The 25535-nt window shown below is 41.7% G+C and overlaps 3 non-coding genes across 3 annotated transcripts; 2 read left to right on the top strand and 1 right to left on the bottom strand.

The window, feature by feature from the left end:
- The first annotated feature begins 594 nt into the window (after nucleotides 1-594).
- LOC112088687 lies at nucleotides 595-701 on the top strand. The gene has a single exon (XR_002900632.1). It is a non-coding gene; the product is annotated as a small nucleolar RNA R71 (small nucleolar RNA).
- A 12544-nt stretch (nucleotides 702-13245) lies between these two features.
- LOC112088785 lies at nucleotides 13246-13352 on the top strand. The gene has a single exon (XR_002900721.1). It is a non-coding gene; the product is annotated as a small nucleolar RNA R71 (small nucleolar RNA).
- A 4643-nt stretch (nucleotides 13353-17995) lies between these two features.
- Nucleotides 17996-18102, bottom strand: LOC112088690. The gene has a single exon (XR_002900635.1). It is a non-coding gene; the product is annotated as a small nucleolar RNA R71 (small nucleolar RNA).
- Nucleotides 18103-25535: the final 7433 nt, after the last annotated feature.

Raw genomic sequence — 25535 nt, 5'->3', positions numbered from 1 at the left:
TGATTATTAAAATTCGTACCTTGGTAGTTATATGGCTGTCGCGGTTGATATGGTACTATTCCTCCAAAGTTTCCGCCTTGAAACTTGTTCTGGAATGGTTTTTGCTGAGGTGGATAGTACTGATCTTGAGGATTCTCCACATTTGGATTGCGGTAAGAGAGATTGTTGTAATTCACATTCCGGAAGTTGTTGTTGAAGTTGTTGTTGGAGCGATTTTGGTATGGCATCAGTGCTCCTACGTAGTTCACATCTTCTTCTTGAAATGCTTGATTAATGTGATCGATATCACTAGTTCCTTCATCTTCTGCGCCATTGTTGGTCTCACAAGCATGGATCGGGCGATTGTTGCTCTTCAGAAGCTGGCTCACCATGTTCTTCAACTCGGTTATCTCCTTGTTGTCTGTTCTGGCTTGCTTCATTGATCGATCATATTCAGGACAATCATTGCTATTGGCTTGAGCCAAATTCTCGATGAGAGCTCTTCCTTGGGTTATCGTCTTTTGCCCAAAATATCCATTGCTAGCTGTATCAAGTGAAAGTTTGTATTTTGGTTGCAAACCTCGGTAAAATGTGCTCAGCAGGCTTGATCCATGAAATCCATTGTGAGGGCAATCACGTTCATACTCCTTAAAACGTTCCCAAGCTTCATAGAAAGATTCAGTTGGCCCTTGTTAAAAGGTTGAGATCTTCGTTCTCAAATTGTTCGACCTTGACTTAGTGTAGAAGTGGTTTAGGAAAGCAGTTCTACATTCTTCCCAATTGGTAATCGATCCTTCAGGCAAAGACTTCAACCAACGGTGAGCTTTATCTGCTAATGAAAAAGGGAACAACTTACACTTTAAATAGTCAGGTGGAACTTGGTTTGTTCTCATCAGGTGGAACAGCTCGATATGGTCCATTGGGTGCTCAGAAGGAACTCCATGGAACTAGTTTTGCTTCACCAATGAGATGATTTGAGGCTTGACTTCAAACTCATTCCGGTTTGGAAATGGTACTTGAATCCCAGATCGATTCTGAAAATTTTGAGTAGGTGCATCAAAATCAGCTATGCGATGGTTCCTGGCTTGTCTTTGGTGTTGATTTGCTGGCGGAATGGGGCGGTGAATGCTTTCATTCGGCTGCATTGCTGGGTGGTCACCATCGGCTGCATTGATGGGTGGATCAAGGTCTTCACGTCCTTCTCTCTCTCGGTTCTGGTGGTTTCTTGGAAGAACCTCATCCTCCTCTCCATCTTGTCGAGCATGATCACCTTCTATGTGATCATTCTCTTCGTTTTCTCCATGTTCGGACCCGTCTTGGTCCATATTTAAATTTTGATTAATAGGATCTCCAGGCTGGTCGTCGTTGGCCATTCCTTTCGTTCGTCTAAGTCTTCGAAGTTCTCTTTCGTGTCTGTCTATCTCGTCTAGAATTGGAATGTCTCCTGCAGGTCTACGCCTGGTATTCATGTAATTCAGAGAAAGACAAAAGAAGGGAAAGATAGTTCAGAAAAACTTTAAGAAAGAACTAGAGATCAGGTGTCTAGAACAGAAGTTAAAACAAGCAAAATAGCAAAAGGCAGCGAAACAAATCCCCGGCAACGGCGCCAAAAACTTGATGCGGTGCTGAGTGTGTCAACTACGTGAGGGAACAAGTTTTACCCTTAACAAAACAAAAGAAAGCCACAAGTGCACAGCTAATCTGTTGCAGTATTTAGGGATCGAATCCACAGAGATTTGTGTGCCTGGTATTCTTCTACGGTTTTTAACTTTATGTCTAGACTAAATTGGTTTTAAAGGTTGGTTGTTTTTCTTGAATTAAACTAAAGGAAAATAAAGCAAATAAATCTATCCTAAAAGGCAAGTAAAGAAATCGAATGAAAGGCAGTAGAACAAGTAAAATATCGAACTAAACAAAGATAAGGCAAGTAAAATATTGCATGAAAGGTAAATAAAGCAAGTAAATAACGAACTAAGGAAATTGAAATGCAGGTCTAAGAAAGCAAGTAAAAATCGATGGAAATTGTAAACTATGGCTAAAAACACTGAGCTTTTGGGAACTCTAAGGGATCATAATCGGTTTTAACATTAAGGTAGATAGATTGGGATTGACAGATAACAATATAGGGGTTCTAGAGCTAGAGTACGGCGGTATGACTACGTCACTGTCGTGATCATAACCAACTGTTTCTCGCAACCCTGACCAGTAGGTTTCCACTCTGGCCCTGGAAGGGAGAGAACGCAAGAGCTGCATAAGACTCGTCAATACTCACGATCTCACCACAGGTAGGTTTCCACTCCTACGGAAAAATCGCCTGTTTCATTCTAGGGCTGATACTTAATGAAAACTTTCGCAACACTAACTATCTAGATCAGATACTAGGTGATCAATCAAGCATACATGCAATAAGAACAAGAATAAACAGAGAACAGGTCGAAATCCCAGATCTATAAACCTAGATGTCTTAATCGATTATGAGAGCCCCTTTCGGGAACCCTAAGCCCAACTCGGGATCTACTCAGACATGGCTGAGTTCGACATCATCATTGGTTTTAATAAAAGTAATGAAAAACAGTAAAGAAAAGAGATAAAGAAAGCTTCTCTATTGAAGAACTCGGACTTGAACAATCTTCTACAAAAATCTCATAAAAACGGCTAAAGGAAAAGGGTTTCTGTAAAGTGTGTAGGGTTCTCCCTAAAAACGACCTAAATGACATATATTTATAGTCTCCAATGCTCCATGGTCTGTAGGGTTCCGGAATTGAGGCTGGAAATGTCTTTGGGCTTCAGATAAGTGGGCTTTAAGTCGGAGCTTGAATGCCGTGGTTGGGAGTGCTGTGACCGCAGCAATTGGCTTGTTTCCCGCGGTCGGGAAGCTTCTGACCGCGGCAAATAGCTTGTTGGCCGCGGTCGCGTGAGCTGCTGGCCGACTCCGCGTGGCTTCGGGGCTAATGGATTATCTTGAGATCCAACCGTTGGAATGTCTCCAAACCCAGTGCATTTGAAAGCTGGTTGATTCTTCTATAAGTTGTCCAATTTTGAGGGTGATCAGACGGTGAGAAGGTCTTCGTCTCTCCATGAGAGTTCTGACGGTCTGCATTTATCCAAAAGAGTCTTTTTGTTCCATTTTGTGCCTCTTTATCCCAAATTACCTGAAAAGTCTTTTAAAATCCGGAAACATAGAAATCCTTTGAAAACCTTTGAAAATGGAGTAAAAACACCTGTAAAAGATATTAAAGTGATCCATAAAAATGGTCAAAATCCGGTGTTATCAGTTATCAACTACAGGTCAGTTTCTTATCTCTTGTTCTATTAGAGGAGAAATGTTTAAAAACGTGCTATGTGATTCTGGAGCTTGTCTTAACATGATTTCCAAGGCAATTGCTTTGAGACTTGGTATTAGACACCTGCGCAGGACTAGAGCAAAGATTAGCCTAGCTGATGATTCAAATGCAACACCTCAAGGAATAGCTCATGAAATTCCTTTGAGAATAGGAGATTGCATAGTGCTTGTCGACTTCTACATTGTCGAGACGAGAGATGCAACTTATCCAGTGATTCTCGGATGGTCTTTTCTAGCAACTTCCGGAGCTATAATGGACTGGCCAAACCGGAGGATTTCATTTGCTAATATCGACAAAGATGTCTTCACAGAAGCTGTTCTATACAACAGCAAAGCAGGAAAACGTTCTGCAACAGAGGAGTTTGAAGAAGAGCCTTGGAGTGACGAAGAACCTGCTAAGCAAAGCAAGGAGATGTCGAAAAAGACTTGTCTCAGGACAAGGTGTTCTTCATTGGAATAAGTCACGTCCAACACCAAAAGTCGAGCTAAACGACTTAGAACAAAAGCGCTTAATGGGAGGCAACCCATTTAGGTATTGTTTTCTTTAGGATTTTTCATTCTTTTTCTTTTGATCTTTTTCTTTTTCTTAGTTTCAGGTGTTTCTTATAAAACAAAAAAGCCAAAAAAATAAAAAAACCAGAAAAAACCAAAAAGAAGGATGGTACCTGACTGCTCGGCCCAGCAGGAACCAAGGAGAAGCAGGAAGAGGCCGTGATATAAGCCCCCGTGGTCGCAGGCGTTCTGACCGCGGGAAACCTACCATCGACCACAGTCGCGTGATCCTGACCGCGGCCAAGTACTTGTTTGCCGCAGTCGTATGGCCCCTGACCGCGGCACTTGGTCGTTGAGATCCAAACCAGACCCAAACCACCCCTTTCACCCCATTTCACCTCACTAATCACCCTCCACCTCATTCATCACCCTTGATGTGACTTGATGTGTGTGTCGAGGGTTGTCAAGTTTACCCTAATTGAAATCAATAGCCGCAAGTGCACAGCTGATCAATTGTAGTACTTAGGGATCGAATCCACAGGGAAGGAGGATCTTTTTCTGCAAAAAGCCTTTGAAAATAAGTTAAAGTAAGGAAGTCTAGAACAAAAACGGTTTAGTGGGGGTTTGGTAGTGTCTTTAAAATCTAAAAACGAAATATAAAAAGAGAATACGGAAATTAATTGACGTAATAACTAAACTTAACGAAATTAACTAAAAATGTAAAAAACGGATATTCTAATGCTTAAATGAAAATGAACTAAAAAGGAAAGACAATATTGAACTAAAGCTTAAAGAAAATCGGTGTAAATCAATGGAAAGAAAGCGTTGGGGTTCAGGGAAGTTTTCTCAGGGGTACGAACGATTCAAAACATTGCTAGAGAGGAAATTTGATAAGATCTTAGCTTAAACTTTTTGAACTGGAGTCACGGACGTATGAATACGCCACTGTCGTGATCATAGACAACTATCTCTCTCAACCCTGATCAGTAGGTTTCCACTCTGGCCCTGGAAGAGAAGAGATGCATTATGTTTAAGACTCGTCCTAATTCACAAATCGCCCACAGGTAGGTTTCCACTCCTATGTTTGTTTTGCTCTCCCAAACTAGATCTGATACCTGATGAACATTTTCGTGTCACCAAGCATCTGGATCAGATTGTAGTTCATGACGCTACCTCATGCAGTAAAAACGAATTCGGAAGAAAAAGTTCTAAGATTCGGCTCAAAAGCTCATGGAATCCTCATCGAACATATAAATCCCCATCGAAAATCCCTTAATCCCAACAATAAAACTACTCAGAAATGATAAACAAAATCAAAGACATAATATTAAGAAGTAGAATAGAAACCGAAATTGAAAAAGAAAGAACAAGGGTTCAAGAGAACAAATCTCTCTCCCTAAAAGCTAAAGCAAAAACAATAAAAGTATGAAGTAAATATTTCGGTGGTGATTATTGATATCGATTAGGGTTCCTAATACATGTATTTATAGTACTCAAGACCTCTCTGGACGTCACTTAGGGTTTCTCCAAATGTGGGCTTCAGAAATGGGCTTTTTGGGCTCGGAGGTTGCTGGCCGCGGTCGGGAGTGCCCTGACCGCGGGGAATGGGTGGTTTGCCGCGGGTGGAAGTGCTGGCCAGCTGGTTTACGGGACATCTTGCTCTTCGCGTATCTTTTGATTGAACCGTTGGATTGCCAAGCTGTAAAGTGCACTGGAAAGCTGATACTTCCATCTTTAATTTCTCCAAATTTGAGCTGGATCAGACGGTGAGAAGGCCTTCAATCATGGGTGAACTTCTGACGGTTTGACTCTGAGCTGAAATCTGGTTTTCTGTCCATTTTGTTAAGCTTTTCCCTAAGTTACCTGAAAAGAGTCTTGGAACTACAAATACTAGAAAAATGTAATAAAAGTACTTAAAAGCAATTAAAAACATAGAAAAAGTATTTCAAAACGATCCATAAAAGTTGTCAAAATACGGTGTTATCAACTCCCCCAGATTTAAACCTTTGTTTGTCCTCAAACAAAGCAAAAGCCTAAACTGGTTAAGTGAAAACAAAAATAGGAATGCAAAAATCTCATAGACATTAACTCCTAAACTAGGACCAAAGATAGTGCATCAATCCACAACTTAGTCTAGAAAATTCTCACCAAAGCATAAGAGATACTAGTCCACTTTTTCCGTCATGCAAAACTTAAACAAATTAAATCTTGATTCCAGTCAACTAGCTCTCTACATTCATTAAGTTCAATAGTGAGTTCTCATTAAAGACATCATCCAGGGTAGACGGCGTTTGACATTAAAGGGCTATTTAAGTGGTGGAGTTAAAGTGTTTCGGGTTACCTGAAGATCTGGAGGATGCAAGATAATATGCAAAACCGCAAGAGAGATAAGGACCTGTTGATGACCACAGTTTTTCAGTCACTTCTTCTTGCCAAATGTTGTTGCATAATCCTTCCTCCTTTGTTGTAAACAGCTATTCCCCCAGACTTAGATTCTTTCCGGGAATCAGAAAACAATTTCCAAAAACTCCATAAAATCAAACTCCAGTTGCCTTGGGACTTAGAATTCGACCTCTCTAGACTCTCTAAGGCTTTTATTTCCTTTCTTTTTTTATTTTCGGAGTTTTTTTTTTTTTTTTAGAGGAAATGCCTTTTAAAGAGAGAGAGACTAGAGGACGAGATTGTACCAAAATTTGAGATTTTTCTAAGGCAAACTGAGCTTCCTCTTGTGTTGAATCCTTCTGGGAACTTTTCCGGCAAATCGCAGGTCTCTGTCCTTGGTGACTGAAAACTGTGTCGTTCCTCTTTCTCTCCAACGTTTTTGCAATTATCTGCATATAAGACAATAGAAAACAAGAGTGCATGTGGTTTGAAAGAGGATTGGTTAAGGTGGGGAACTAGCTAAAGATGATTCAGGATCAACAGAGAGTGGTAAAGGGATAAAGGAGTCCTGAATGTATGATTCGTTTCCCTGGTCTAATGCTTCAATGAGAAAATTAAGTCCAAATTAAGTCCAAATAAAACAGAGCTAGTGTATCCCTTCATCTAAATCGAAATCATTCAAATTCCTCTGGGGTACTTCGTTTCAAATGTGCTTAGCTACCGCCTAGTCTAGTCCTAAATAATGAATGAGCAAGTCACTAGGAACAGTCTAAAGCACACAGTCAACTATCATTGATTCATGTTCACCATTCCCTTTTAAAACGTATTTTGTTTTGAAAACCGATTTTGAAAAACTTTAAAGAAAATGCAAAAAGTGTAGATAATGCAAGACTCATGAAAGAGTGGTTAGAAAGGGATGAAATCCTCCCCCAGACTTAAATCACACTGTCCTCAGTGTGAAACAAGTCGAGATTGGATGAGAAAAATGCATAGATAATCGAATTGCTAAGGACAAAGAGAACTAACCTGGATCCAGGATGCTGGTGGAGATGAACCGGATTCATTCGAAGGGGTTTGGGAAGGTGGTTGGTGGTGATGAAGGTGGTGGAGGGTGATGAATGAGGTGTAGGGTGATTGGTGAGGTGAAATGAGGTGAACGGGGTGGTTTGGGGTCGGGTTTGATGTCAACGACCAAGTGCCGCGGTCAGGGGCTGCACGACCGCGGCAAACAAGCACTTGGCCGCGGTCATATTCACGTGACCGCGGTCGAAGGGGTGTTTCCCGCGGTCCGAACACCTGCGACCGCGGGGGCTTATATCGCGGCCTCTTCCTGCTTCTCCTTGGTTCCTGCTGGGCCGAGCAGTCAGGTACCATCCTTCTTTTTGGTCTTTTTGGGTTTTTTGATTTTTTTGGCTTTTTTGTTTTATAAGAAACACCTGAAACTAAGAAAAAGAAAAAGATCAAAAGAAAAAGAAAGAAAAAATTCTAAAGAAAGCAATACCTAAATGGGTTGCCTCCCATTAAGCGCTTTTGTTTTAAGTCGTTTAGCTCGACTTTTGGTGTTGGACGTGACTTATTCCAATGAAGAAGACCTTGTCCTGAGACAAGTCTTTTTCGACATCTCCTTGCTTTGCTTAGCAGGTTCTTCATCACTCCAAGGCTCTTCTTCAAACTCCTCTGTTGCAGAACGTTTTCCTGCTTTGCTGTTGTATGCAACAACTTCTGTGAAGACATCTTTGTCGATATTAGCAAATGAAATCCTCCGGTTTGGCCAGTCCATTATAGCTCCGGAAGTTGCTAGAAAAGACCATCCCAGAATCACTGGATATGTTGCATCTCTCGTCTCGACAATGTAGAAGTCGACAGGCATTATGCAATCTCCTATTCTCAAAGGAATTTCATGAGCAATTCCTTGAGGTGTTGCATTAGAATCATCAGCTAGGCTAATCTTTGCTCTAGTCCTGCGCAGGTGTCTAATACCAAGTCTCAAAGCAATTGCCTTAGACATCATGTTAAGACAAGCTCCAGAATCACATAGCACGTTTTTAAACATCTCTCCTCTAATAGAACAAGAGATAAGAAACTGACCTGTAGTCTTGACCTTATGGAGAATTCGAACTTGCCTTTCTCTGTAGGTGTTGGCTGGTGTCTCCAACGCAGAATAGGATTCACAAAAGAAAGCTGCAGCGTCATATTCAATGATTGAATCAATGTATGGCATCTTTATCTCGCTGCACGTCTGGTCTTCTTGGATTGAAGAGTCAGCTGAATCTTCATCACATTCCTTTGCCATCATACAAGGTAATGATTCATGCAAATGTGGTTCTTCATCTGAAACTTGGTTTTCTTCTTCCTGAGTTGCTTTTTTAGGTGCTGGAGGCTGAAGTTGGGACAGAAGGTGTATTATTTTCCTCTCAAAACCCGGAGGAACATCTGAACGACCAACTCCCGCGGTCAGAGGAGTCGCGACCGCGGGGAACAGGGTCTTGGCCGCGGTCGGAACACTTGGACCTGCGGCCCCGGATGTAAATTGCTCGTAGTCCGTCTCTTCCTTCTTGTTCTTGATACGAACTTCTCCTGCATCTTTATTAGGTAGACTAGCATCATATGAACTTATACCAGGGCGTTGATTTTTGGGACATTTCTTAGAAAATCTCTCAATTTGCTCAATGTTGGGCATCTGCTCCATTCTTGCATCAATCTCCCGTGCTTTGAGCTCGAGTTTGTTCAGCCTGTGCTCGATCTCTTGCAACTCTTCGTCTGTCTTCTCTCTATACCAGGAGGTGGACTCTCTGACTTCTTTAATCTCCTGTTTTGATTCGACAATATCACTTGAGTTTTGTATGATGTCATACCCTTGTCTTGTCTGCTCTGTTGCGACTTGGTGGATCATCCCAGCTAGTGTTTGTGAGTCCTTGTGGGTTTGCTCTTCCAAAATCGAACATGATTGGCCATCTCATCGAATTTTTTGTTGAACTCTTCAGAGATTGAATCAATTTTCTTGAGCAGGGTATTTTCGGTGAGAATCTGCTGATCAAGGAACTGGTTTATCATCCCTTCGAGGCGTCCCAAACGTCTGCTGATCCTCAAGTTGTCCTCTTGCTGACTAGGGTTCTGAAGTGGAGGATTATAGGCGTCTGGCTCGAAGTAGGTCGGAGGAGGGCCATAAGGATCTTCCCGGCGTCGAACAGTCTCTCTGCGCCGGTGGTAAGGGTGGTTTTGCCGGCTGTATCGATCCATGTAGCTAGGATTTCGGGCTTGGTGTTCTTCTCTACGTCTGGTGGCTTGAGGAGTGTTATAGAAACCTTCCTCATAGTGTATATATCGATTTATAGGATCCATATCTTCTGAAATGGAAACAAAATAACCGAAAAATGGAAAATTGTAGAAAAGGGGGTTCTAGAGTCGATTTACTAACCTTTCTCGGGGTTTTGCAGAAAAGAAAACGCGTGCCTTCCCCGGCAACGGCGCCAAAAACTTGATGTGACTTGATGTGTGTGTCGAAGATTGTCAAGTTTTACCCTAATTGAAATCAATAGTCGCAAGTGCACAGCTGATCAATTGTAGTACTTAGGGATCGAATCCACAGGGAAGGAGGATCTTTTTCTGCAAAAAGCCTTTGAAAATAAGTTAAAGTAAGGAAGTCTAGAACAAAAACGGTTTAGTGGGGGTTTGGTAGTGTCTTTAAAATCTAAAAACAAAATATTAAAAGAGAATACGGAAATTAATTGACGTAATAACTAAACTTAACGAAATTAACTAAAAATGTAAAAAACGGATATTCTAATGCTTAAATGAAAATGAACTAAAAAGGAAAGACAATATTGAACTAAAGCTTAAAGAAAATCGGTGTAAATCAATGGAAAGAAAGCGTTGGGGTTCAGGGAAGTTTTCTCAGGGGTACGAACGATTCAAAACATTGCTAGAGAGGAAATTTGATAAGATCTTAGCTTAAACTTTTTGAACTGGAGTCACGGACGTATGAATACGCCACTGTCGTGATCATAGACAACTATCTCTCTCAACCCTGACCAGTAGGTTTCCACGCTGGCCCTGGAAGAGAAGAGATGCATTATGTTTAAGACTCGTCCTAATTCACAAATCGCCCACAGGTAGGTTTCCACTCCTATGTTTGTTTTGCTCTCCCAAACTAGATCTGATACCTGATGAACACTTTCGTGTCACCAAGCATCTGGATCAGATTGTAGTTCATGACGCTACCTCATGCAGTAAAAACGAATTCAGAAGAAAAAGTTCAGAGGAGCCATAGAAACTAAAATCATCCATGAACACCTCAACCTTCTCTTCAATGATGTCAGAGAATATATGCATCATGCAACATTGAAATGTGGTAGGGGCATTACAGAGACGAAAAGGCATTCGCCTGTATGCAAATGTGCCATAAGGGCAAGTGAATGTTTTTTTCTCTTGATCCCGGGGATCTATGGGAATTTGGAAGAACCCCGAGTACCCATCGAGAAAACAAAAGAAGGGGTGGTTTGCAAGCCTCTCTAACATCTGATCAATGAAAGGCAAAGGAAAATGATCCTTCCTAGAGGCTGCATTGAGCTTTCTATAGTCTATACACATTCTGTGTCCTGTGACAGTCCTAGTAGCTATCAGCTCATCCTTCTCGTTTTTAACCACTGTGACCCCACCCTTCTTGGGCACAACATGAACAGGAGACACCCATCTTGAGTCAGAGATTGGGTAAATTATCCCTGCCTCAAGAAGTTTTAGTATCTCCTTCTTAACCACTTCCTTAAGGTTACGGTTAAGACGTCGTTGATGCTTAATAGATGACATAGATTGGTCCTCTAGGTGAATCATGTGGGTGCAAATGTCAGGAGAGATCCCTCTAATATCAGCCAAAGAATATCCTATGGCTCTCCTGAACTTTCTTATCTCACTAAGTAATGCACTCTCTTGATGCTCTAATAAGCTATCATTGATGATTACTGGATATGTGGAGTTTAAGCCCAAGAAAGCATACCTGAGCCCTCTTGGTAGAGGTTTGAGCTCAACAGGGGGTGCATCAGCCTCATTCCATTCCTGGTCCAAGCTGCTTGGGCTGGTGTCTGATCCTTTGATAGCAAAAACCTCAGAGCCACTTTGTTCCAGTTCCAAAAACCTTGTCTCAGGACCCAGCTCTCTAGCATTGTCCAAATACAACTTGTACCCTTCACATGCTTCTGCTAAGAGCTCATTGTCTCCTTGTTCTTGAGTTAGAGCAGCTTGAAGAGGATCCTCAGTGTTCAGCTCCTCAATCAACTCATCAACCAACTGATCCATTGTCTCCACATAGAAACATTGACCTTCAATGGTGGGTTTCTTCATCATCTCATTCACATCAAACTTGAGCTTTTCAGACCCAAGTTGAAGCTCTATTATCCCACCTCTCACGTCAATTATGGCTCCTGCAGTGGCCAAGAATGGCCTGCCCAAGATAAGAGGATCAACTGGTTCCTCATCCATTTCCAGCACAACAAAATCTGTTGGAACCTCAAAACCACCTATCTTAACAGGTAGATCTTCCAACATACCAACAAGCAATCTAACTGATCTATCTGCAAGGATAAGAGGGATCCTTGCAGGTTTGAAGACTCTAAAGCCCAGCTTCTTTGCTATGAAGAATGGCATCAAGCTGACTGATGCTCCTTGATCACAAAGACATCCAGAAAATAGAAGAGGTCCAATGGCACAAGGGAGTGTGAAACTCCCTGGATCAGTCAACTTCCTTGGAATGGACTTCTTCTGAATGATAGCACTGCATTCATGACTTAGTACCACCATGCCTTAAAGCTCTTTTGTCTTGTTCAGAATGACATCTTTCAAGAACTTACCCATCTTTGGCATCATTAGGAATGCATCAATGAGAGGCATAGTGAGTGGTGTCTCTTTGAGTGCCTTCTCAAATACAGCTCTTGCCTTGTCCACAAGCTGCTTCTTAAATCTCCCTGGAAATGGGAGCTTGGGTTGGTATGGAGGTGGTAGCACATATGTCTTCTCTGGTTCAGGTTCATTTGCTACCTCTTTACCCTTTTCTGTCCTTGGTTTCTCAGCAACTTGATCATCTTTTAAGGCTGCCTCCCCCTCAGTTTGATCGTTGTCCTCAATGATCACATTGTTGTTCTCAATACCAGGTAACTCCTTTCCACTCCTCAGTGTAATGGCCTTAGCATGCTCCTTGGGGTTGGGTTCTGGTTTTCCAGGTAGGTGACCTTGGTTCCTTGAGCTTGAGGCCTGGTTTTGCTTCAGTTCCTTGATTTCCTGCTGCATGGCTGCATTCTGGCTTGCAAAGATCTGTTGACCCTGAAGTAGTTGTTGCAGAATACCAACCATATATGAACCCATCTGTGGCTGCTGAACCGTTGGTGGCTGAAACTGTTGGTTAACCGGCGCCTGCTGTTGGAACTGTGGTGGACCAAAACCTGGTGGTGCCTTTTGCTGCTGTGTATTGAAACCAGTACCCTGAAATGGTTGCTGTTGCTGACCAAAACCCTGATTCTGAGCAAACTGATTCTTGGGTTGAAATGACCCTTGAAAGTTGTTCTTGGGAACAAAGTTTTGTGGAGCTTGGGAATTGGGGTAGACCTGGGTCTTGTGGGTTAGCTACATTGGGGTTCCTGTAAGAAAGGTTCTGATTGGCATTACCATACTGATATCTTTGGAACCTCTGATTTCCAATGTAGTTCAGCTCCTCTTGGGTTAGTCCTTCTTCACTTATGTTCTCAAAGATTTGAGAAGGTTCCTCATACTCTCCAACAAAATGCATTGGCTTCTGAGTGGTGAATTTCAACTTGTCCAATTCACTCCTCAACTCCTTAACTTCCCTAGTGAGCCTCTGTTCTGAGCTTGAACCTTCAGATCTATTTGATCTGTCATAGTCTTCACCATAAGTGTCATTGCTCATTGCTAAGTTCTCTACTAGTTCTATAGCAGCATGTATCTCCTGTCCCAGAAATTTCCCATTGGAAGCAGTATCCAGCTGGTTTCTAATCTTGGGAAGAGCTCCTCTATATAGTGTGCTGAGAAGGGAAGCCTCACTAAACCCATGGTGTGGGCATTGGTTTGTGTAGCTTCTGAATCTCTCATATGCTTCACCCAAACTCTCATTGCTGTGCTGAGTGAAACTAGAGATTTGGTTCCTCAGTTTTGCAGTTCTTGAGGTGGAGAAGAACTTAGATAGGAAAGCTTGCTTGCATTGCTCCCAGGTTTGAATGGAGCCTCTTGGAAGATTCTTTTCCCATTGGTGAGCTTTGTCACCAAGACTGAATGGCAATAATCTTAGCTTGAAACTGTCCTCAGAAACTCCATTAATCATGGTCAGGTCACACACTTTATCAAATTGATCCAAGTGTTCCAAGGGATCTTCCATTGCTAATCCATGGAACTTTGAGTTCTGAACCATATTCAACAAGGATGCTTTCACTTCAAAAATGTTGTTTTGCACAGGGGGTGCCTGAATTCCAGCTCCATACTGATGAGCATTGGCCATGTCATTCTCTCCAACATAGACTTTTGGGTTGCTCAAATCTTCTTTGCTGGTGTTGGAAGGGTTGATGTTGGTGGTGCACCTGTTGTCTTTGCTGTACATTGGCCTGATGCGTCTGTTGATGAGCTGGAGCTTGTTCCTGGTGGACATAAGCGTGCTGGTGATGCACCTGTTCCTGATTAACATTACCCTGATGTAATCCCTGACCAACTCCATGACCAGCTACATTACCAGCTCCATTACCCTGAGCCTGTTGCTCCTGAACTGGTTGTTCTATGTCTACCACGTGCTCTCTTTGTTCTTCCATATCAGCCTGATCAATCTGTCTTCCACGTCTGTCCCTTCTCCTCCTTGGTACCAAAAGATTGATGTTGTCGTTGAGAGGGAAAGGTGGACCACAGCTTCTTGATCTAGACCTGGTGTTCATGCACCTGAAATCACAAACAGAACTTGGAAGTAATCAGTAAAAACAAGAAAATAAGCACTTGATCTCAAGAACAGATCAGAGCTTAATGCTAAACAATCCACAATTTGGCAACAGCGCCAGTTGATAACTAAGAGTTTTCAAGGCTCTTTGTAGAGGTTATCAATCCCCTGTCTTGTAGTACAAGGGGTTTATCAATCCATATGTGGTGTTAGACACTAAACTATGTGATCAGATTCTTAATTCAAGCAAACAAGAGTGGTTTTGATTAACTAATGACAACTACAAACTTAAAAACAGGATTAAAGACTAAAGAAGAACTAAACAATGACAAGTGATGTGAATATGATATGATGGAGGCATGAGACATGATAGTTGGTTAGGGTGCTTGATATATTCATAAATTGCATCATTTAATGTACATATTCTAGTCCAAATTATGTCTCATTTGCATACATTTTAGGTCTTTAGGCATTGTTTTAGGACTTAGGAGATTGCATTAGGTCCAAGAGAGTTTTGCATGGTTTGGAGTGTTAAACAGGTGCTTTTGGAGCTTATTTGGAGTGGAGGATGTGATTCAGATGAAGAAATGGACTTGAAATGATCAAAAATAATGCAAAGGAGCAATTTTGGATTTCTAGGCAAAATGATGTACTGATGGCCGAAGATTCTCGGCCAAAATCCTTCCCGCGGGTAGCTTTCTCGGCCAAAAACACGTACCGCGGTCAAGTCTCTCGGCCAAAAATCCCGGGTGCAGATACATTTCCGAAATCGCGTCACCGGAAGCTCTTGCCGGCCGATTAAGCTTACAGGGTCTTCGTCAAAGTTGGAGATAATTGAGTCAAGAACCCAGGACAGGTTGAATCAGGGCATTTGGAGTACTGAGCTAAAAGCTATGGTCACCGGAAGACAGACCTCTCTCGCATCCATTCCGGAGCAATCCGATACTCCTGAATGATCGCCTGTCCGGGGAACCTTCCGGTCGGATTCAGCTGTCGGGTGATTCATCAAAGTTGGTTAGGATTGGATCAAGGTTCCAGAGCATGTAAAATCATGGAATTCGGACGCGTGAGCAGAAACTTAAGCTCGTCGGAAGAAACTCCTGTCTCGCTGCCGTTTTGGACGAACCCGATAAGCTCCGAAGAATGCGAAGGACGGTGCAATTCCAGGCCGATTCGGTTTCCGGGGCCTTCATGAGAATCAGATATCTTTGAGTCCTCTTTCCAGAACGTCAGAGATCATTCAATTCGGAGCTATTATTAGGAAGATACGGTCTCCGGAATGGACACATGTCTAGACGCCTCTCTCTCCTGATCGTGTAAATGCACTTCCCAAGCACCGAAGCCTTCCTTCACCAAAGTTGAAGGTATATAATTGCTCTGTCTTTGAAACCGGAAGCACACAATTCGGACATGTATCGTAGAGGTTACACTCTCCGGAATGCGAAGTGGTCCAAACAGCCCTGAATGATGCGAGCTAAGTGAAACATGCCACGATGGAATGCCACGGTCCACACTTGGCCGTGGAACTTATTTGCAATCCTTTGGCGTTTGACACGATCTGAATACCACGGTCTACACTTGACCGTGGCAAAGTAACATTTGGCCGAGAAGAACTTTACAAGCATTCGGCACTTGACACGGTTTCAATGCCACGGTCTAGGACTTGACCATGGCAACTTTTACACACCTTCGGCTTTCGACACGACCACTTGCCACGGGGCTTGACCAAGAGCTACTAGACCGTGGCAATCCAAGAAGTTCATCACCCAAACCCAGAAAAGAAGAGACACGGCCACTAGACATGGTGTAAATCAAGCCATGGCAACCTTGATCATGAAAAATCTGTCTAAGAACTTTGACACTATCAGTTTGCCACGGTCAGTTTGCCACGGTCTGTCCAAGCATCATCTGACCGTGGCAAACCACACCACTATCCATCAAAGCCGGGTCAGGACCCAGTTTGTCCTGGGCTGACCCGGTCCGCAAGAGACATTATATATTCTTTTTAGGGTTTTTTCCAAGACTTAAGCTTTGTTTTCTCTTGTTTCTCTTTCCCCTTTTGTTAAAAAAACGAGTTTGTTAAGAGATATCTCAAGGATTTAATCAATCTAAGTCTGTTTCTTATCATCTCATCATCTCATTTCTGCTTCTAATCATGATTAACATCATCTCTTGCAAAAGATTAGATGTGTTCTTCATGATTAGTGAGTAGTCATCTTTTAAACTTCTAGGTGTGTAGATTAGGGTGCTTAGATGATTGATTTGTGATGTTTAGGGTCTAGATTCTCATTTCATTTCCTTAGTTAGCTGCTCTTAATGCTAGATCTCTCATTATAAGCTTGATCTAGAACTTAGGCATTTCTCCACCCACAAGGTGTTTGATGAAATGCCTGAATGAGCTAACTTAAGGGTTTATGCCTTTTTCATCATGGGAATGATTTGTTAAATGCTTGAATGACATATTAGAACTGTTTCTTAATGCTCATTGATTCATATTTCACAAATGATGATTTGGTTTGAAAGTGGATTAGTGTACAGATTAATGCCTTCATGAGAGGATTAGTCTAGATTAGAGTTCTAAGTTGAAATGTTTGAGATCATGTGATTGCTTGTTATCTCTTTCTGTATAAGATTCAGTATTCTTGGTTGAGAGATTGTTTGGTCACTTATTAGGCTTGATGCATTATGCTTGCTGATTGCTTGATTATATCTAATGGTTGTTAGACTTGATTAAGTGATTTGCAAAGGGATTATTGTCATGGGAATGAATTAATCTGATTAAGAAGCCTAGACTAAAGAGTAGCAAGTGTTGCATTATGTTCTTAGCATCATGATTCAATATCTAAAGCACCCTAATCAATGATCACATCTAGAGTTTTAGCTTTTATCATTTGCTTAATCACCATCATCTTTTTTTGTTTGCTTGCTTAATTCATTAATCATAGCTTGTTTGTTTCTTGTTTTATGCTTTCTTGTTACTTTGTTCACACCAAAACTCATCTTTGATCACTTGACTTAAGAACTTATCACATAAACTAGTGCCTAACTACCACACATATGGATTGACACCCCTTATACTACTTTGACAAGGGGATTGATAACCCTTCTTAAGGCCTTAATAACTTAAGTTATCAATTGGCGCCGTTGCCATATTGTGTGGGGATTGTTAGCATTAGTTTCTGATATAGTTTTTGAGATCAAGTTTATTTTGTTTTACTGATCACCTTTCAAGTTCTGTCTTTGTTTTCAGGTTTATGATCACAAGAAGCCAAGCCAGAAGACAAAGAGAAAGAGCTGTTCACTTGGAGAGGTTAGGAATGAATCAGCAAGTTGGGAATGAGCATCAGGCTCAAGAAGCTGATCAAGGTCAAAGAGCTGGTAATGGGATTGGAATTCAGGCTCAACAGGCTCAGGTCCATCAAGGACACGCTCAGGATAACCAGAACCAAGACCGACCTCAGGTTAATCCACCACAGCCCCACCCAAACCCACCCAAACGTCATCAGCCTCCACCAGTCTTTGTTGGTGAGAATGACCGAGCTTATGCACACCAGTATGGAGCAGGAATCAGGCCACCTCCTGTCCAAAACAAAAACTTTGAGGTGAAGGCCTCTTTGATCAATATGGTTCAGAATCAGAAGTTCCATGGCTTACCTATGGAGGATCCCTTGGAGCATCTGGATCAGTTTGACAGAGTTTGTGATCTCACTAAGATCAATGGGGTGTCTGAAGACAGCTTCAAACTGAGATTGTTCCCATTCAGCCTTGGAGATAAGGCACATCAGTGGGAAAAGAGCCTCCCAAGAGGATCCATCCACACATGGGAGCAATGCAAGATTGCCTTTCTATACAAGTTCTTCTCAAGCTCAAGGACTACAAAGCTAAGGAACCAGATTTCCAGCTTCACTCAACATTCTAATGAGACCTTTGGAGAAGCTTTGGACAGGTTTAGAAGCTACACAAACAAGTGTCCACATCATGGCTTTTCAGAAGCCTCTCTCCTTAGCACTTTGTATAGAGGAGCTGTTCCTAAGATCAGGATTCAGTTGGACACAGCATCAAATGGAAATTTCTTGGCAAAAGAAATCAATGCAGCTATGGAACTTGTTGAGAACTTAGCCATGAGCCAAGACACTTATGGGGAAGATTATGATAGAAGCTATAGAGGAGAAGATTCTGGTAGACACCAAGAGCTGGAAGAGAAGATAAAAGTGCTGAATATCAAGCTTGACAAAGCCCTGGTTGCCACTCAAAAGCCTATACACTATGTAGGTGAGTTTCAAGAGAGGAGTTGCTTTGAGAACATCAATGAAGTGGGCCTTACACAAGAGGAGCTGAACTACATAGGTAATCAGAACAAGTTTCCGGGTTACAACAACTTCAACAAGAACCAGAACTTGTCCTATAGGAGCAACAATGTGGCCAACCCCCAAGACCAAATATACACTCCTCAAAGCTTTGTCTAACAGAATCAGTACCAAGGTAACTCCCAAGGTCAACAGGGTTTACAGCAACCAGCGGTTCAGAATCAAGGGAATAGCTTCACAAATCAAGTCAGCCTACAACAAAGGCCACCACCTCCTGGTTTTGCCCCACCACCTGTTCAACAAAGTCCTGATTTCAATGTTGTTCTCCAACAGCTCTTACTAGGACAACAAAAGATGTTATCTGACCTGGAGACACTGGGCGCTGAACTAAAGGCTATTAAAAAGAAAAAGGGCATCTGCACTTCTGAACCAAAAGTCTCTCTTCTTGGTAAAGCTGTTCAAAACCCAAAGGATTATTGCAATGCCATCTACTCCAATGATGACCACTCAGCTGCTGTGCAAGAGATTGAAGATCTCCTTTATGGTCAACTTTCTAGTGAGACTGCACAAACTCATGAGGATGAAGACACCATTATAGATGACTTCATGGGCTTCTTACATGAACTCAATGAGGACATTGAGAGCAAAAGTGTGGAGGCAGCCGGTTCAGTTCTTTCTGTTCAGCAAGGGAATGATTCAGTGTCTCTTGAAACAAAGGAGCTGCCAACTGGTCAAGCAAAGCCAACAGATTGTGCCTCCACCTCTGAATCAACTCAGATGAAGCCCACCTCCCTCCGAAAGCTAGGCAACCCAGGGAAGTTCACCATCTCTTGCACTCTTGGCAACTTCAGAGTTGATAATGCTTTGTGTGATTCAGGCTCAAGTGTGAGTATAATGTCTAAAGATATGATGGAGAAGCTAAAGGTCAAGTCTATAACGTCCTACCCTTCTTCTATCACCTTTGGTGATTCCTACTCCAAGAAACCATATGGATTTTTAGAAGACTATCCACTTCAAGTTGGTGAATGTGTAATCCCCAATGATTTTGTCATCATGAAGATGAAGAAGACCAAAGAGCTCCCCCTATTGCTTGGAACTGCATTTCTCAACACCACTGGTGCGATGATTGACTTTGATACTCAAAGAGTGGTGCTTACAAAGGTGGATAAGGATGCCTTTTACCCTGTTCAACCACCTTTAGCTGAATTTTGTGGATCAGTTGTCCAAGAGATAGAACATCCTAAGGTACTTGAGATGAAGTATGTGGGAAGTGCTGGGATTTTAGGTGGATCCCAATCTCTTTCAGCTGTGGAAAATGAGAAAGAACCCCACATCAACTCTGGTTACAAGTATGAGAATGGAGGGCCATTGATCAGAGAAAAAGATATCTTGCTCTCATGGTATCCTACACTTAGTGATCTAAGGATGATTAACACCAAAAGTGATGGCTCAGCATCAGAAGACAAGAGTATTAAACCTGATATTTCTTCCCAAGACTTTGATCTCACTCCTTGGGTTGATGATGATGGATCTCTGAAGTATAAGCTGGATTGCAATGGGAAACCAGGTATGTTTGCTGAAGTGAGGGCATGTCTCACAAAGACCATCTTTGATAAAGACCCAGATGGTATTCAAGAGCTGGTGGACAAAGGTCTCAAGATGGGATCTCAAGGACAAGGGTCTAATGGTTCCCAAAGGCAGCAAACCAACTCAGCTTTCTTGCTCAGGACCATTGAAGTGCTGAAAAGCATCAGTGCTCAACCTCACCCCAGCGAAAAACAGGTTTTTCAAAGTCAAACTTAGTGACTTTAAACAAAGTGCTCTTGGGAGACACCCCAAGCTTATCCTTGTATATAATCTTCTTAATCTTTTCTCTTCTTTTTCATGTTTTAGGATATTTTGATGGGTTTTGTGAAGTGTTTTCAGGTCTAAGGTGACTAAGGAATGCTGTGGTCCAAGGACAAATTGAAAAGGAGTCTGTGAACAAGCTGAGGAAGGACTTAAGGAATGAAAACTGGTGAGCCGCCTGGTGTGCTACTTGGGTGTGCAAGTTGGTCCAAGACAAGTCCATGCCGCACAAGGGAGTTCAGGCCAAGCCAAACCCATCTCCAGTGATGTCTGGCCTCATCTGGTGCAGATACTCACTCCCCTTTTGCATAAGAACCACACCAGGTATCACTCCATACACTTGTAAATGAGCATTTAGCATTTTTCTTTATCTTTTGCATTTCATGTTTGATTTCTCCTCTTTCTCATGCTTTTATAACACAAGGGACTGTGTTATTTAAGTGTGGGGGAGGGGTTTTGTGTTTACTAATCATGTTTATTCTGCTCTTATTTTCCTTTTCACTTTGAGTCTCATTTTGCATTCATCTAAGTGCATATAAAAAACCAAAAAAATGGAAAAATCTGAAAAAATTTCACAAAAAAAATGTTCATTCTAGTTGCATTTCACATTTTTAAGATTGAGTCTAGTTGCATCATATAGGTTTCATTGTGCATGGGAGTAATGATAGGCTCTTTCCTTGAGAGTACATCACTTTGAGAATTTGGATTAAATATGCTTGTGAAATGACTTCTGTGCTTGCAAGGCTTGAAATGGTTTGAATCTGAGAAGCAAGTTTGAATTGAACTCAACTCTAATAAGTGAAAACCTTGAACTTGACTTGAAATTATCTTGTGATGCTATAAGATTGTGGATACCTATATACATATTTGAGCTAGAATCCTGTTTTTACCACTCTCTTCCTTAGCTCAAATAGCTGAGTCCACATCTGGATCAGTTTTCCTCACCTTGAACCCATCCTTCCTTCAAGCCAAATGTTTGTGTGTGATTGAAAGGCCACCTTGGATCAAACTTAGCAGAAAGTGTTAGGTTTAGAGCGACAAGGGCAAGTCTCATTGAGTGTTAAGTTCCATCATCAAGGAGCTGAGAGATTTGGCAAGAACTAAGTGTGGGGGGATACTTGTTGGTGAGTGGAAAAAGGAGAGATGAGTGGAAAAAGGAGAGTGGTGAGAACTAGGGGATAGAAAAAAAAGAAAAGAAATCAGTCTTGGAGTTTTGAGTCAAAGAAAGTGAGCTCTAGTGTTTTGAAAAGAAAGAGTCTAGCCTCTAAGTGAAAGGAAAAGAAAAGAAGCCAAAGAGCTCAAATGTTTTAAAAAGAAAGAAAAAGAGGCTAGAAGTTACAAAAGAAAGTGAAAAAGAGCTATGTAAAGTTTGAACTCCAAGACTTGAGTGAGAAAATGAAAAGTGAGTCCCCTAGTGAGAGGAAAATGAGTGTGGAAAGTGAGGTTCTTGAGAGGTTGAGCAAGTGAGAAAGCTTTGAGTAGAGTGTGGGGTGTGATGAGTCCTTGCCCTTGTATGCATAGGTTGCTTTTTACCTTTAGCATTCTGCCAAAGTTTGATCATTCATAGAGAGATCCCCTTGCTGCATTGAACCCACCTAGGCGCTGATGAGACAATTATAGTCTCATTACCTCACCCTAGCCAAACTTGGCTTGTTTGAACACTGCATCATTTGATCCACTTGGTAAAGAGCTTAATGAATATCAAAGAGTTAAGGAATAAGAGAACTTGTGGAGATTACTGTTGAGTTGATACATCAGAGTATGGTCTTGCATTGCATATTGAGCATGAACTTGAATTCTCTTAGTGGTCACTTTTCTCTTTCAAAGGAAAAATGAGCTCCCAATGCATTCAACCTTTTCCTCTCATTTGTTCTTTTTTTGCTTGAGGACAAGCAAAGGATAAGTGTGGGGGAGTTGATATATTCATAAATTGCATCATTTAATGTACATATTCTAGTCCAAATTATGTCTCATTTGCATACATTTTAGGTCTTTAGGCATTGTTTTAGGACTTAGGAGATTGCATTAGGTCCAAGAGAGTTTTGCATGGTTTGGAGTGTTAAACAGGTGCTTTTGGAGCTTATTTGGAGTGGAGGATGTGATTCAGATGAAGAAATGGAGTTGAAATGATCAAAAATGGTGAAAAGGAGCAATTTTGGGTTTCTAGGCAAAATGATGTACTGATGGCCGAAGATTCTCGGCCAAAATCCTTCCCGCGGGTAGCTTTCTCGGCCAAAAACACGTACCGTGGTCAAGTCTCTCGGCCAAAAATCCCGGGTGCAGATACATTTCCGAAATTGCGTCACCGGAAGCTCTTGCCGGCCGATTAAGCTTACAGGGTCTTCGGCAAAGTTGGAGATAATTGAGTCAAGAACCCAGAACAGGTGGAATCAAGGCATTTTGAGTACTGAGCTGAAAGATATGGTCACCGGAAGACAGACCTCTCTCGCATCCATTCCGGAGCAATCCGATACTCCTGAATGATCGCCTGTCCGGGGAACCTTCTGGTCCGATTCAGTTGTTGGGTGATTCATCAAAGTTGGATAGGATTGGATCAAGGTTCCAGAGCAAGTAGAATCATGGAATTCGGACGCGTGAGCAGAAACTTAAGCTCGTCGGAAGAAACTCCTGTCTCGCTGCCGTTTTGGACGAACCCGAGAAGCTCCGAAGAATGCGAAGGACGGTGCACTTCCAGGCCGATTCGGTTTCCGAGGCCTTCATGAGAACCAGAGATATTTGAGTCCTATTTCCAGAACGTCCGAGATCATTCAATTCGGAGCTATTATCAGGACGATACGGTCTCCGGAATGGACACATGTCTAGACGCCTCTCTCTGATCGTGTAAATGCACTGCGAAGATGAGCCCTCCAGGAAGCCTTCCACTTGCCAAGCACCGAAGCTTCACCAAAGTTGAAGGTATATAATTCCTCTGTCCTTTGAAACCGGAAGCACACAATTCGGACATGTATCGTAGAAGTTACACTCTCCGGAATGCGAAGTGGTCCAAACAGCCTTGAATGATGCGAGCTAAGTGAAACATGCCACGATGGAATGCCACGGTCCACACTTGGCCGTGGAACTTATTTGCAATCCTTCGGCGTTTGACACGATCTGAATGCCACGGTCTACACTTGACCGTGGCAAAGTAACATTTGGCCGGGAAGAAGTTTACAAGCATTCGGCACTTGACACGGTTTCAATGCCACGGTCTAGGACTTGACCATGGCAACTTTTACACACCTTCGGCTTTCGACACGACCACTTGCCACGGGGCTTGAACAAGAGCTACTAGACCGTGGCAATCCAAGAAGTTCATCACCCAAACCCAGAAAAGAAGAGACACGGCCACTAGACATGGTGTAAATCAAGCCATGGCAACCTTGATCATGAAAAATCTGTCCAAGAACTTTGACACTATCAGTTTGCCACGGTCAGTTTGCCACGGTCTGTCCAAGCATCATCTGACCGTGGCAAACCACACCACTATCCATCAAAGTCGGGTCAGGACCCAGTTTGTCCTGGGCTGACCCGGTCTGCAAGAGACACTATATATTCTTTTTAGGGTTTTTTCCAAGACTTAAGCTTTGTTTTCTCTTGTTTCTCTTTCCCCTTTTGTTAAAAAAACGAGTTTGTTAAGAGATCTCAAGGATTTAATCAATCTAAGTCTGTTTCTTATCATCTCATCATCTCATTTCTGCTTCAAATCATGATTAACATCATCTCTTGCAAAAGATTAGATGTGTTCTTCATGATTAGTGAGTAGTCATCTTTTAAACTTCTAGGTGTGTAGATTAGGGTGCTTAGATGATTGATTTGTGATGTTTAGGGTCTAGATTCTCATTTCATTTCCTTAGTTAGCTGCTCTTAATGCTAGATCTCTCATTATATGCTTGATCTAGAACTTAGGCATTTCTCCACCCACAAGGTGTTTGATGAAATGCGTGAATGAGCTAACTTAAGGGTTTATGCCTTTTTCATCATGGGAATGATTTGTAAAATGCATGAATGACATATTAGAACTGTTCTAGATCAAGCTTATGTGATTGCTTGTTATCTCTTTCTGTATAAGATTCAGTCTTCTTGGTGGAGAGATTGTTTGGTCACTTATTAGGCTTGATGCATTATGCTTGCTGATTGCTTGATTATATCTAATGATTGTTAGACTTGATTAAGTGATTTGCAAAGGGATTATTGTCACGGGAATGAATTAATCTGATTAAGAAGCCTAGACTAAAGAGTAGCAAGTGTTGCATTATGTTCTTAGCATCATGATTCAATATCTAAAGCACCCTAATCAATGATCACATCTAGAGGTTTAGCTTTTATCATTTGCTTAATCACCATCATCTTGTTTTGTTTGCTTGCTTAGTTCATTAATCATAGCTTGTTTGTTTCTTGTTTTATGCTTTCTTGTTACTTTGTTCACACTAAAACTCATCTTTGATCACTTGACTTAAGAACTTATCACATAAACTAGTGCCTAACTACCACACATATGGATTGACACCCCTTATACTACTTTGACAAGGGGATTGATAACCCTTCTTAAGGCCTTAAAAACTTAAGTTATCAGTGCTTTGGTGCTAAACTAGGAATGCTAATGACAATGATGAGACATGATTCAAATGATTAAGAACTCTAATCTAGGTTAATCCTCTCATGAAGGTATTAACCCCTATACTAATATTTTCAAACCAAATCATCATTTGTGAAATATGAATCAGTATGCATTAATAAACAGTTCTAAATGATCATTCAAGCAAATAACAATACATCATCATGCAGCAAATGCTTAAAACTCTAATACAGCTCTTTCAGGAATGTCATCAAACACTTTTGGTGCATGAAATTCCCAGAATCTAGATCTCAAGTGATATGCAAGGATCTAGCATAAAGAACAGCTGTTTAGAGAGATGAATCAATGAATCTAGCCCTAAGCACTCCTAATCTAACACTTTAGCACCCTAACCTACACATCTAGAACCTCATTAAGGTGACTACTCACTAATCATACTAATCTCTCTTAAACCTTTGCAAGTTGAGAAGATTGGAATGATTAATGATGAGAAATAGAGATGGAGATGATAAATTAAGAGGAAAACACTATTCAGATCGATATTAAACTCAAAAGCAAGGTATTAACAAGTGGTCTTTCACCAAAAGGGAAAAGGAGACTAAAAATAGGATAAAAGTTCTCTCCAAATTAGTTCTAAAAAGTATATATAGAAGCCTAGGACGAACCGGGTCAGCCAGGAACAAACCG

The sequence above is a fragment of the Eutrema salsugineum genome, unplaced genomic scaffold (assembly GCF_000478725.1).
Source record: "Eutrema salsugineum unplaced genomic scaffold, Eutsalg1_0 scaffold_14, whole genome shotgun sequence".
NCBI classification, from domain to species: Eukaryota; Viridiplantae; Streptophyta; class Magnoliopsida; order Brassicales; family Brassicaceae; genus Eutrema; species Eutrema salsugineum.
The sequence above is the reverse complement of the archived record's forward strand: the minus strand, read 5'-3'. Positions and strand labels throughout refer to the sequence as shown.